The sequence below is a fragment of the Neofelis nebulosa genome, chromosome 2 (genome assembly GCF_028018385.1).
Source record: "Neofelis nebulosa isolate mNeoNeb1 chromosome 2, mNeoNeb1.pri, whole genome shotgun sequence".
NCBI lineage: Eukaryota > Metazoa > Chordata > Mammalia > Carnivora > Felidae > Neofelis > Neofelis nebulosa.
Genome location: NC_080783.1, coordinates 145,280,639 through 145,294,749, shown reverse-complemented (window position 1 = coordinate 145,294,749; position 14,111 = coordinate 145,280,639). Strand labels below are relative to the sequence as shown.

The following is a 14,111-nucleotide window of genomic DNA, read 5'->3' as shown; positions in this document are numbered from 1 at the left end:
ATTCAAAATGGCCAACATACAGTCCAAAATTATTCAACATGCAAAGAACTAGGAAAATCTAAACAACTGAAAGAAAGAGGCAATCAACACACACCAACACTAAGATGACCACAAATATTGGAATTATCAAACCAAAAAAAGCTATGGCAGTTATTATAGCCAGGCCACATGGAGTAAGGGCAAACAACTACCTAGAAACAAATGGAATTTAGGCATTTTCAGTAAAGAAATAGAAGCTACACAATAAGTACTAAGTGAAAATTCTAAAACTGAAAAATACAGTAACAGATTTTTTTTTTAACTCAATAGACAGATCTCAGTAGTAGTACAGAGATAAGAGAGCCGGTAAACTTGAAGACAGATCAGTAGAAATTATCCAATCAGAATAACAAGGGGCGAAGGTTCAATAATAAACAAAGCTTCATATTGGAACAATATCACAAGGTCTACTACTCATCCTCCTGGAGTCCCAGAAGGAGGGAAAAGAAAATGGTACCAACAAATATATAAATAATGGCTGAAGATGCCCCAAATTTGGTGAAAGACATACATTTACAGATCCAAGAATCTCAGTAAACCAAAGAGGATAAATTTAAAGAAAACCACGCCAAGACATATAATTAAAATGCTAAAAGCTTTACCCAATTCTGCTTTCCTCACCCTTCACAGGTATGTCTCCTGAAAACACCCCACCACAAACCTCCACATATAAATACCAGAGTCTCAGAGCCTGCTTCCTGGGGAATCCCACCTGTGATATAGCAAAATTAAGTTTACCTCTAGAGAGGCAGAGGAGAGGATGGAATTTGAGACATGAATAGAAAAAAGTTTATAAGCTTAACCTGGGTATATATTATATTATTTTACTTTTTGTATGTTTGAAATAGTTTACAATTTCGAAAAACATATGTATGTCTCCAGCAGACATTGTGATACATATCACAGTAATTTAAGCCAATTATTTCTGCCAGTCACATAGTAACTTCTCAAAAATCCACAGTATGCAATGTAGTTAATAATCTGGACCAAGGGTGGGGCGAAACCTTTAAATATTGAGATGTCAAGTGAAATTGTCTACACGTGCTTAGCTAATTTTTTCTGAAAGTCGCTTGTAAAAAATATTTTTAAAGTCAAGAGAGAAAAATAACTCTGCAATAAAAACAAATATTCTATTCTTACAAGCCCAAAATGATAGACTTTTCTAACAGAATTTCCTTTCATTAGGTTTTTAATAGCAATTTGCAAGAAAGACAGTATCAAAAAGAGGTTTAGGCTGCCACTGACACCTCGGGTCCTGGCAATGTACACCCCTTGGGCCACACCAGTAGGCCAGCCTGTCCAGCCTTTACCATGCTGGTCAAAAAAGGCACCAAGTGCATCAAATACCTGATTTTTGGATTTAACTTCATTTTTCTGGCTTGCCAGGATTGTATTCCTTGCCATTGGACTTAGCTCTGAATCGACTTTGAGGCCAAGAGCATCTTGGAGCTGGAAATAATCATTCCAGCTTCTACAGTGGAGTATATATTCTGATTACAGCTGGTGCCTCAGGATGCTGGTGGGGTTTCTCGGCTGCTAGGCTGCTGTGCAGGAGCCCCAGTGCATGCTGGGATTATTCTTTGGCTTCCTCTTGGTGACATTTGCCATTGAAATAGCTGCAGCCAGCTGGGATATTCCCACAAAGATGAGGTGATTAAGTCCAGGAGTTTTACAAGGATACCTACACCAAGCTGAAAACCAAGGACAAGCCCCAGCGGGATGCTAAAAGCCATCCACTCTGCATTGGACTACTGTGGTTTGGCTGGAGGAGTGGAACAATTTATCTCCGACATCTGCCCCCAAAAGGATTTACTCTCAAACATCCCAATGAAGCACTGCTCTGAGGCCATCAAAGAGGTCTTTGACAACAAATCCCACATCATCAGTGCATGGGCTTTGGGACTGCTGTGGTGATAATATCTGGAAGTCTTCAGTATGACCCTGTGCTGTGCTATCCACAGGAGCCGAGAGAGAATCTAGAGTCAGATTGTGCCCCTGAAAAGCAAAGTTTACCCCTGGAGGTGGGTGATTATTTCCTTGGGTGTTTTTTTTCCCCCGGGAGTCAGGGGGGATGCACTAACTTTAGTATTAATTCTGCATTTCTAAACAAAAAAAAATTATCCTATGTTTGTCTTTTTGATGCTTTGTTCAATACTGGTATTCACAGTAGCTTTGGTTTGTATTTTTTGGTTATTTGGTTTTGCTTATGTTAAGCAGAAATCCTGAAATGAAAGGTATCATGTTTGCTATACTGTAGACAAAAGATATTGTACACAGAGAATTTTTTTACTTTAAATAGATTTTAAAATGTCTATCACATTTAATCAAGTTGTAACTTATGTTGAAGAAAATTTCACACATAATAAAAGATTATATGACAATTAAAAAGTTTATACTGCACTCTTCTTATATTATTTCATGTTATCAATAAAATGTCTTTAGTTATGAATCCTCACGTTCCATGGCCACAAGATGAAAATGAGCCATAATTTCACCCTTTCACTACTTTACATATTAGTCCTTGGAACTGTTCAAATTACAGGATGTCAAATCGAAAAACTGGTAGGGAAAACTGCTATCTTGTAACTTTATGGAAGTGAAAAAGCTGTTGGCCCTATGAATCATCAGGCGGTAAATTCACCTTCTGCCTCCTCACCCTATTCACAGATTCCAAAACTAGCTGAGGACATTGGAAAGAGCCTGCTTAGTAAGAAATCTTTCTCTCTTTCTAATGTGTGCACACGCATGCACACGAGCACACACACACATACACACATGTGGCTTCAAGTTCACAAGCCTGTCAGCAGAGTGGGTGTGGAGAAGGGAAAGGATCTCTAAAAGCCATATATATATGTTCCAAAATAAAAAAAACCCAAAAAACAAAACTGCCCACAAGGACTGAACTTCCAGGAGTACAGGTATATGAAGTGAAGGACAGAGTAAGCAAAATTCTGTGTTTGCAGAATAGATTAAACATCAAAAAGAAGAGACCAAAAATATATTCTCCTTAGAGTAAAATCTTTTGTTTAGTTATTTTTAATGCTTTCCCACAGAGAATAGAATATGAAACCAGGGAGCCCAATCTTATCTCAGAGAGAGAGCATTAAAGGGCATAAGAAAGAGGACTCAAGAGTTATTCAATGGACAAAAGATTGAAGAGCTTTGGTGGTATTTTTTTCCAGAGGACGACTTACACTACAGGAGCCTGAGGGAAACAGTAAGAAGTCTTGGATAAAGGCTAAGACTGGTAAGAAAGTCTTGAGCTAAAAAAGAGGAATGGCCTTGTGGTAGTCAGCCAGAGGCAGTTTCAAGGGTTGCCATCTGCTTCTTGGTACTGGAGCTCTATCAGTGCTTGTTTCTAATCCTATGTCGGAAAAACAAGGCAATGTCACCAGATGAGATTCAGACTATCCAAGGAAACCAGACATCGTAGGTCTGTCAGCACTGGGTAAGTGACCACAATGTAAAGCATACTCTATCCAGATCTGCATGTCTTTATTAAGAAAACAAATTCCAAGTCTCTTGATTTCAAGGACTTTCTTACCCTATACAGGAGAAAAGACATCTGTGTGGGGTAACAGATGATTTTTAAAAACCATAAGCTGATGTCTCCCATTAACTACTGCTGTGTAACATGTAAGAGGTAAGTACTTGAGGGAAGTAGAAGAAAGCAAGGATGGAAGAGATTCAGATGATGACCAGAATGAGAAAAAAGAACAATGGGAAACTATTTCCCAGAGGAGGGAAGTTTCACACATTTCTTATAAGTAATAGGTGTCATGGTTCCACAGAGAAGAGGAAGAGGAAGATAAAACAGACAAAAAATATTGTCACCTTCTAGAGTTCCAAGGCAGAAATGAGAAGAGTGTGCTTGAGATTTTCCTGAAGCATTTACTAAGATGTATTCAAAACAAAACAAAACAAAATGCAATCAAAATGGGAAGCAGTTAGAGATTTAGCACAGATAGTTTTCATTTGGTGAGTAAGAGACCTGAAAAGGGGCATGATTACAGCTTCAGGGGGAATTGCGGAGAATGGGTTAAAACTGTCAAGAACTATGAAGAGTCTGAGATTTTAATTTACTTGCAAGCCTACAAGTGAGCCTGCAGAAGTCATGAGCTCCTGCATCAGAGACAAAGGTCCTACTTTTTCATGGCACAACCAGACACCTGCATATCAGTTTTGTTTTGGTTACCCCTACTCCCCAAATGCCACAGGGGTGATACAGAAGGGCTGGTGGATCCCGCACATACAGTAGGTTTGTATCACAGCTGAGGAATACTGAGCTGAGGAAACCCAAATCTTCTATAATGAGCAGCAAGCAAGTCTGTCTGATCTTTGCTCCAATAGAAGGTATCATTTTATTATACTGGACAGTAAGCAAACCTGCATACTTGAAAAGATCATCCAGAACAAAAAGGCAGTTGGTCTTTCTGCTCACAAGATATTCAAAAATGCAAGAGACTTATAGAGAGTGGTCTCTGTACAAGTAGAGGATGGGAAGACCCTCAAAATGCATGCATAGGAAGTCAAGATGTCAGAGATGAAGGAATATAACAGAGCAGGAAATATAATAAGTGAGGAGAAAAGAATACAGCTTCTTTGCAGAAGAATCAGCAAAAATGTATTATGATCTGAAGGTCTGAATCTTTGGAACGGGTGTTGAAAGGAAAGAAGTAGGAAAGAAAGGATCCAACAAAACTACTCTGTATTGGTTAACTATTGCTACATAGTAAATTACCTCAAAACATAATGACTCACAATAATAAACACCTATTATCTCACACAGTTTCATGGGTCAGGAATCTGGGGGCAGCTTAGCTGGCTGGTTCTGGTTCAGAGTCAGTCATGAGGTTGCAGTCTAGAGGTTGGCCAAGGCTACAGTCACCTGAAGGCTTCACTGGGGCTGGCCGATCTGTTTCCACACTGATGATTCATTCACATGCCTGGCAAGTTAGCACTGGCTGTGGTCAAGAAGCCTCAGCACCTACCCCTCCCCAAGGAGAACATCGTAACATGCAAGCCAGCTTCCCCAAGAGTGAGTGATCCAAGAGAAATCAAGAAAGAAGTCACAATGCTTTTTATGATTTAGTCTCAGAAGGCACTAATAATATTCTGATATTCTAGTCATTAGAAGCAAGTCACTAAGTCCAACTCACACTCAAGAGGAAGAGAACTGAGCTCACATCTTAAAGAGTACAGTAACAAAGACTTTATGGATACATTTTAAAACCACCACACACTCCAAGTGTATGTACTTGACACAATGAAGGAGCATATTATTAGTAAGCAATATATGATGTGGCCACTAGTAAGACTGTAGTTGAAGCAGACAGGTCCCAGAGTAGGGTGTGGGTAGGTGGGCTGCTTTTGGTGTGTTTAAGATAATATTCTAGAGAGGCAAAATTTCTAATTTGTTTCTTGGTTACAATGTATATTTTCTCAGGGTGCCTAGGTGGCTCAGTGGGTTAAGCATCTGACCAGCTCAGGCCATGATCTTGTGGTTTGTGGGTTTAAGCCCCGCATCGGGCTCTGTGCTGACAGCTCAGAGCCTGGAGCCTGTTTCAGATTTTGTGTCTCCCTCTCTCTGACCCTCCCCCGTTCATGCTCTGTCTCTCTCTGTCTCAAAAATAAATAAAGTAGGGGGCGCCTGGGTGGCTTGGTCGGTTAAGTGTCCGACTTCGGCTCAGGTCACGATCTCATGGGTCCATGAGTTCAAGCCCCGCATCGGGCTCTGTGCTGACAGCTCAGAGTCTGGAGACTGCTTCAGATTCTGTGTCTCCCTCTCTCTCTCTCCCCCTCCCCCTGCTCAAAAATAAGTATTAAAATTTTTTAATGTATATTTTCTCTTTCTTATCTCTTTTTCCTATCACTAGTACCTAGTTCTTTGTACATAGATGATCACAGATTTTTTTTTTGTTTTATTTTGATTCAGCTATAATGCAAGTTGATGTTCCCATAGCAATTTTTAAAAAGCAAGCACTGCTGTCCAGGCAGAGGGGAAAAATTGATCCAGATGCTGAGGAGAAAATTGTGTTGATCTCTAACAGAGATTTATTATACTGAGGTTACAATCCGTTCCTTTCAGAGTCACAGGGTTCTTGTGGTCAGGTTGAAGAGCCAAAACCCTCTAATCTATGGCAGAACTCAATTTCCTCCATGGATTTATCACTTCCTAATGTTTTGGCTTATTGCTTAATAGTGCCCTGATGATGAGATCTGTATGTATGCAGACAACTCTGTCAGTGCATCAGTGAGACTATAGTCAAGAACACCAGGTGGAATCCTATGACAATATCCCGGATATGAAATAATAAAGGCCTGAATGCAGGCAGTCATATTGAAAATAAAATAGAAGGGTAGGTTTCGAGAGAGTCCTGAGAGAGGATACTCAGAGCTTGGCAACCACTTTGAAGTAGGAGATGAGGGAAAGGAAAAGTAGAGGAAAACTCAGATATGTCTGGTTAGTCCTGGATGGCCCAGGGCTTTGGCAGTTTTAGCCGTGAAAGTGTTGTGTCCTGGGAAACCCCTCAGTCCCAGGCACAGGTACATTTAAATGCCCTGTGATAGGAATACCATTAACTTAAATACACAATACAGGAGTAGGAATGCTTTTGCCGCGGAAAATAAATTCTGTATGGACACAGTGAATTTAAGACAACTGCAGAGGACACAAGGAAAAAAAAAACAGAAATGCCTTTTTAGAGCCCAGTGAGAGGCTGGAGCTGGACATGGACAACTGTCAGGCATTCCATGAGAACTGATGTCAGTTCTCAGGAGATGAGAATCTCCTAGGGAGGCTTCTATAGTAAAAGGAAAAGGAGGGTGAGAAGAGGACTCAGGTTTGGGGCAGGGAAAGTGAGGGATGTGCATGCTCGTGGAGAAAGAGAACTCATCAAAGAAACTGAGAGGAAAGAGGGAAAAATAAGAGATGGTGATTGTCACAGAAACCAAGGAAAGAGGGAATTTTTTTACAAGATCCAAATGAAGGGCAAAAATGTCAAATGGTGTAGAGAAGAATCCACTGGGTGCTGGAAATTGGGTCTATTTCCTGTGGTGATGGGAAGGGAAGCAGACATTAGAGAGCAGTGCTAAGACTGTAAGGATCGCACCTGGGACCGGATAGCTCAGGGCGTCACATCCAACAAATACATGCCCATTGGAGCCCCTGAGAACTGAGAGAGCAAAACCATGCACCATCACTTCCCACTCACTCTCTATTCCCAGGACCTGAGAAAACACTCAACCTTTACTGACAGCTTTATTTTAAAAACAACTCATATTTCTTGAAAACCTAGTATGTATCAGGCACTTGATATGCCTTATCTCATTTAATCCTACAGCAACTCAATTAGGAACTTATGAATATACATTATTTTGCTCCTCTTCAAGTTCTCTCCATTAAAAAATATATATATATGTAATGGCAAAAACTGAATACTTTTCTACAATGCGCCCTGTTCCAAGAACATCCCCCTAGTCTTTGAGATTGTTCAGTATCTCTGAATCCTGAGTCTCCATTGTCTGCTTTGATTCCCAAGAATTAAATGAATTTTTTTTCTTATAAAAATTGTTCAAGGGCGCCTGGGTAGCTCAGTCAGTTAAGCATCCGACTCTTGATTTTGACTCAGGTCATGATCTCATGGTTCATGAGATCAAGACCCACGTCAGGCTCTGTGATTCTCTCTCTTTCTCCCTCTCTCTCAAAATAAACAAACATTTTTTAAAAATAAAAATAATTTTTAAGATACCTTTGAATTCTCTTATAATTTTCTGAGGCAAATAACCCCACCCACTTTATGCTAGCAACCAGGTTAAGAAAGGCTACACTTCCATTTTTTCTAGAAGCATACTTAAACTCAATATGGGCATTCAAATACCCATAGCTCTGCAATATCACACTCACAACCTCTGCAATTAAATAGTTTGCTAATTGTTTTTGTTGGTAACTTCCATTTACCTACTAAATTATCAACTTCTGGATGTCTGAAACCAAACATCATATTTTTCTCATTCCCTGCAATACCTTATAAATTATTGGGCACCACAGGCATTTATTAATATTTGATGGTTGAGTAGTAATACTCAGATGCAAAATAGTGACCAGAACACGCATGCATCCTCTCTGTGATAGTCTTCCTGATGTTTCTGGGCTGGGACACCAATATTTAACCATGTTAGTTTGAGCTTTCTCACAAAATCAGTTCATTAGTCATAGAATTAATTTATACACTGGGGTGCCTGGGTGGCTCAGTCTGTCGAGCATCTGACTTCAGCTCAGGTCATGATCTCGCGGTTCATGAGTTTGAGCACTGAGTCAGGCTCTGTGCTGACAGCTCAGAGCCTGGAGCCTGCTTCAGATTCTGTGTCTCCCTCTCTCTCTGCCCGTCCTCTGCTCAAGCTCTGTCTCTCTCCCAAAAATAAATAAACATTAAAAAAAAATTTAACAAGAATTAAGTTATACACTGGTGGAAAATGGAAGCACACATAAACAAAAATGTACCACACGTGGTAGTGGTCGTAAAAGGTAAAATGAATAAATACCCATAATATGAACTGGTATCATCTCAAAAGCTTTACTCTTAAAGATTAATATAAACTTTATTTATGTTTACAGTTATAAAAGCTTCTATATACGTTTCCCCTATGATACTGGTCATAGAAATAATACCATATTCCCAAGTCAAGAAAAACTAAAACTCTCAAAGCTAGAACATATATAAGCAACTAATGAAACAGACTCCATTTTTCCCTCTCTGTATTACTGAAATTGAAAAAACTCCAGAGTTATCAATTCTTCTGTAAGACATGCAGGTCTAGGCTTGTATAACTACAATTTCTGCTAACTGGCCACAGGCTAGTATTTTCACACCTTTTTTGTACTAAATGGTTAGAACTGATCACTCCACCGGAAGCTGTCAGTGAGACATCTTCATTTAAAACTCTTAATACATGCAGCAATAAGATTGAATTTTTACAATTTTTCCTGTTTTTTCGCATTTCAGTAAACTCTTACAAGTATGCCGTCCATTTTTCCCTTTTGTACAATTATGCACACATAAATACCTATTAAAATGACTGAATAAAATTTTATTCAATTTGTTACATAGAATCAGTACGTTTCTCGTCTGCACAATTCTTTGGATAATCAATCACCCGATTTTTTTTGTTAAGTGCTTCAGCTTGCTCACCTAACTTGGTAAAAAACCAGTTTGCTAAAAATAAAAGAGAAAGAAAAAAAAGAAAAAACAAGTAAGGGAAGGGGGGGAGGAGGGCGGGGGAGGGAGGGAGTAAAACACCAAGCTTTGCTAATAAATAGTTCTCAGAAATATCAGCTCCCAATTTACTACTTGTACACAATGGGCCAGTTGGAACTTGCATGGTGATCCAATTTGCCACAGCTCTTGTTTTTAGTCTTTGTGGAGAAGCTGTGTGAGCACAGTGGGGGCCGCTCCCCCGCATCCCCTGAGTCAATCAGTGGGCTTTTGTTTCCTGCTGGTCAAAAATATCAGGTGGCTTTGAGAGTCTAATTATCAATGAAAAATTAAATTCAATACAGAAATGTAGCCACAATACCCCTCTCCTCACCCTTCCTGCGCCCTCCCCACCCCAGGCATGTGATGGAGTATCACGTTATTCCTTAGGATTCCAAAAAGACAGCAAGGAAAAGAGGCTCCAGCCTGGGGAAGCAAGCAGAAGAGTAAGTGATTTATTTTAGCTTTCTCCTTTTTTGGTGGAGGACGGTTCTAATTACCATGGACATTCTGGAAATGAGAAGTGGGAGGGAGTTTCCTCTTAGAATTGCTAGGCCACATGTATCTCAACGTTGCTTCATAAAATTTTCTGGCCACAGTTTCCAGCAGAAATTGAATAAACAGAAATGAAAGAATATATACGTTATTTTGGATAACTCTAATTTACTTGATAATCCAAGTATGCTCTTTTCTGATGCAGAGAAAGAATTTACTGTTTATTAAAGTATATTCTTACCTCTTCTAAATTATCAACTTCTGAATTTCAGAATATTTTCTGAATTTCTGAATATCAACAACCTCTTCTGAATTTATTCCACTCAGTTTGGGAAACACAAAGTTGAAAAAAGCAAGCCTGTAACACTTTTAATTCAGGCTTCAAAGGTCAACATAGATACAGGTTCCTCACTTCATATTCTAAATTAGCATAGAATTTGAGCCCACCAAATCCAGGCATGGTACAGCTTTAGTTTTGTGCACATATATTTTCTTTTAATCCTCTCATCTTAAAAAAAAAAGTACTTTATAGATAGGTGATCAGTTAAGGTTATATAAGTGATCAATTAAGGTTATAGTTTAAATCCTACTCAAAATATACACTCTGACCAATCTTTCCTTTAAGATACTCCCCCGCCAAAATGAAACATTAAAGTTAAAGCCATTTGAAACAACCCTTTTCAAGGTGCTAAAATATTTCAATTGTAATGTCATCGTACATTATTTTCAAATCCCACAATAAGTATTATGGTTGATTCACAAATACCATTGAAGTGTGAAGTGTTGTTCCATATGAGGAACTATTAAGAGATGGTATCAATCTTGGGTTAAATATCTCTGGAGATTATTTAATAAGACAACACACCTTTCTCTATGAGCCCAAAAAGTATAAAAAGCCTTGAATATATCATTAGGTAAGTTTGGACTAGAAATTGCCACAGTGCTCCAAACTTCTTAAGATACCAGTTATATAATTGTCAATCTGTTTTCAGGATCACAAAGGCCCAATAACCAAATTACAGTTAAATCTGTCCAAGGACATTGTGGGAACTTGATCGTAAATATAATCATTGAAGAAACAAGAGGGGAATACTATTAAATCCGTTACTATAACACGTGGATGTATACATTTTAATTTTTCATGTTTTAAATAAAACTTCCCATTTTTGCAAATATAAGTACTCAAAACAGAGAAGATAAATTCTTTTTGGTCTTTTAAGACTCTAACACTACTTTGAATAAGGAGACATTTTCTATATACTGAGGAATGTGTTATTGCTATTCATTTGAAACTTATTTTAAATGATCATATATAACTAAAGAATAGTCTATCTGTGAACATGGCATTATTAATAGAGCAGAACAGTTGTTTGGTGTTCTTTAGCTTTTATACATTTATCTGAGTTTTGCTATTTTATCTTAATACCTAAGACACAACATATATGCACACAGCAGTGTACCACATCAGAAACACGAACTTGGACAAGGGTCATTCTTTACAAATGAACACAAGGTAAAATTCTAACCATTAAAAACAATTAACACTCAGATATAATATAAGCAGAAGATTATTTTTTCAATCTGCTTCAAACCTATAACAACCAAAGACATCTCAAAGATTGTTGAGGCACCTGGGTGACTCAGTCAGCTAAGCAGCTGACTTCGGCTCAGGTCATGATCTCATGGTTTGTGAGCTGGAGCCCTGCATCGGGCTCTCTGCTGTCAGCACAGAGCCTACTTCGGATCCTCTATCCCCCTCTCTCTGTCCCTCCCCTGCTTGCCCTCTCTTTCTCTCTTTTTCTCTAAAATCAGTAAACATTTCTTTTAATCTCAAAAAAAAAAAAAAGATTGTGTTTCTGTCTTGATACATCTTTGTTGAACTTGGCTTAACTAAATGGGTACAAATAACCTTTTCTCATCTCATTCATTCTCTCAGACTCTACTGAATAAAATCAACTTTATCATTAAAATTTCTTGGCTGCATAGAATATTATCCTTTTCCTTTTAATGGATTCTTCATTGCCTTCCTGGAGTTTTTTTCTTTAAGTAAAAATATGATTTTACTTAAAATTGAAAAGTATTATAATATTACATATCTATTAGTATAAATGGCATGCTTTACATTAAGACAAAACTTAACCAACATAAATGAGGATCTCTTTTTTCTTTTTTTAATGTTTATTTATTTTTGAAGGAGAGAGAGACAGAGTGTGAGCGGGGGAGCAGGCAGAGAGAGAGAGAGATACAGAATCTGAAGCAGGCTCCAGGCTCTGAGCTGTCAGCACAGAGCCTGATGCAGGGCTGGAACCCACAAACCGCGAGATCATGACCTGAGCCGAAGTCAGACGCTCAACCAACTGAGCCACGCAGGCGCCCCAGTGAGGATCTCTTTAAGTGAGATATAAGGTAGGGGTAAGCACTTTATGCAAATTCATCTCAGGTTTTCTAGTCTTCCTGACACCCAGAATCTTCTAAAAAAAAAGAAGCTGCATAGGCTATTTAAAGTTGCATCATGCGTCTTAAATGATAAATTATTAAAGGACTTAATGGACAATGCATTAGAAAGAAAACAGGGAAATTACAGAATAATTTAATGTTGCAAAGAAACAGAACAACTTGCAGGACATTAAACACTCTATTTTGACGTGGAATGCCTGAAGCTAAAGCAATTAAAGCCGCAAAATACTGCTGGCTGACATAATGTGTCTGTAAATTTGTCATTCATTGGCAAAGGTTTGTACCAATCACTAGGAATGTTCACAGTAAAATGATCCATGTACCATAAAATGCTTTCAGTGAAGTCCTCTAAAAATGTAGTCTTGTCTCATTTCAGGTATCTGATCCTTTATGCACTGTAAATTTTTGGTTTAATGAAAGAATATTCTATGGAAATGACCTTACAATTGAGGATTAGTTCCTCACATACTACTTACATCTATGTTTATTTCATAAAGGAGAGAGGTCGTTTTTGACACACCCCACAGCAGGAAAAGAAAATACAAGCTGGAACTTGACATTATATTGAATTTGGTTATGTTTTTCCCTCTATCTCCCAAAGAAGGCCTATATCAAACTCTAGAAACAGCGTCTAACAGGGCCATACTGAATTCTAGCCAGTGACCTGATTTATCCCAGCTTAGAAATAGTGGTATTCTCCCACAGGAGGTAGGAGACAAAACACACAGTAATCCCTGAAAGGTACTGTTGCTATGGAAGAGAAGGGGATGCCTGCTGAGACTGAAAGTCACAGAGTATCTGGGCAGTTGAGAAAATGTAGGCCCATCCTCGACTGCCAAAGCCTGAAGACTCTCTTTGCCAAGACTCCCTGGTCATTTGGCATCGCAGAGAAACACTGGACAGAACCCCAGCAGAAGATATAAGGAGACCAGACACAGTTTCATATTCATCTATCAGTGCTCTCCAATTATCCTTTCAAATTAGATGAACCAGTAATAAACTAGGAGCTAAGGCAGTGTTTTAATAAATACCAAAAATTACTTCATGATAAAATAGTCAAAATAGTTGGTGAATGCCAACTCTTACATTTCTTAGACATTTCACCAATAAATTTTATTTAATTTTCCCAAAGTCTATGAATGGGAGACATCTTTCTCTTTCTCTCTCCATATATACATATACATGCATATATATAAAATTTTATATATTCATACCATATACTTATATTGCATACATACACATACATAAATGTATTGTGTGTGCATATATATATATATATATAAATATATAATATTTTTTAGAAAGGAGCTAGCTCATAAGATTTCACAGCTCCAATTTCCCTTTCTAAAATCTTATATTCGAGCCTTTCTTTGCTGCTATAGAAAAGAAATAGGGGATTAATATGTTTTGGAGAAAAATCCTCATAAACCACAGGCTCCATTTCATAAATAAGAAACTGTACAGGAGATTCTGATCTGCCAAACATTTAATATTTTACACATTAACATTGTGTTGGAAATCCCAACCAATCACACTTCAATATTATGCCTAAATTAAACAAATTAGAAATTTAAATTTATATATGCAGATACTAAAAAGAAAAAAAAAATCCTGATTCTAGAGTTTAATCCTGACGGCCTCATACATAATTTACAAGACAAGAATGTTAGTTTGCAGGAGCTCAATAAACCTTTATTGAGCATCTCTGACAGGCACTAAGGGAATTTTTTTAATGTGCATTGTATGTCTTCAAAAGGCTTAGTCTAAGGAGAAAGACAAGTAATCAAATATACAAAATAACAGCAAAAGTACTAAATGGAGGCTAAAATGGATTTTATTTTTTTTTTAATTTTTTTTAACGTTTTT

General features: G+C 38.0%; 1 pseudogene; it reads left to right on the top strand.

The window, feature by feature from the left end:
• The first annotated feature begins 1,350 nt into the window (after nt 1-1,350).
• On the top strand, nt 1,351-2,019 carry LOC131504399 (CD9 antigen-like; annotated as a pseudogene).
• Nucleotides 2,020-14,111: the final 12,092 nt, after the last annotated feature.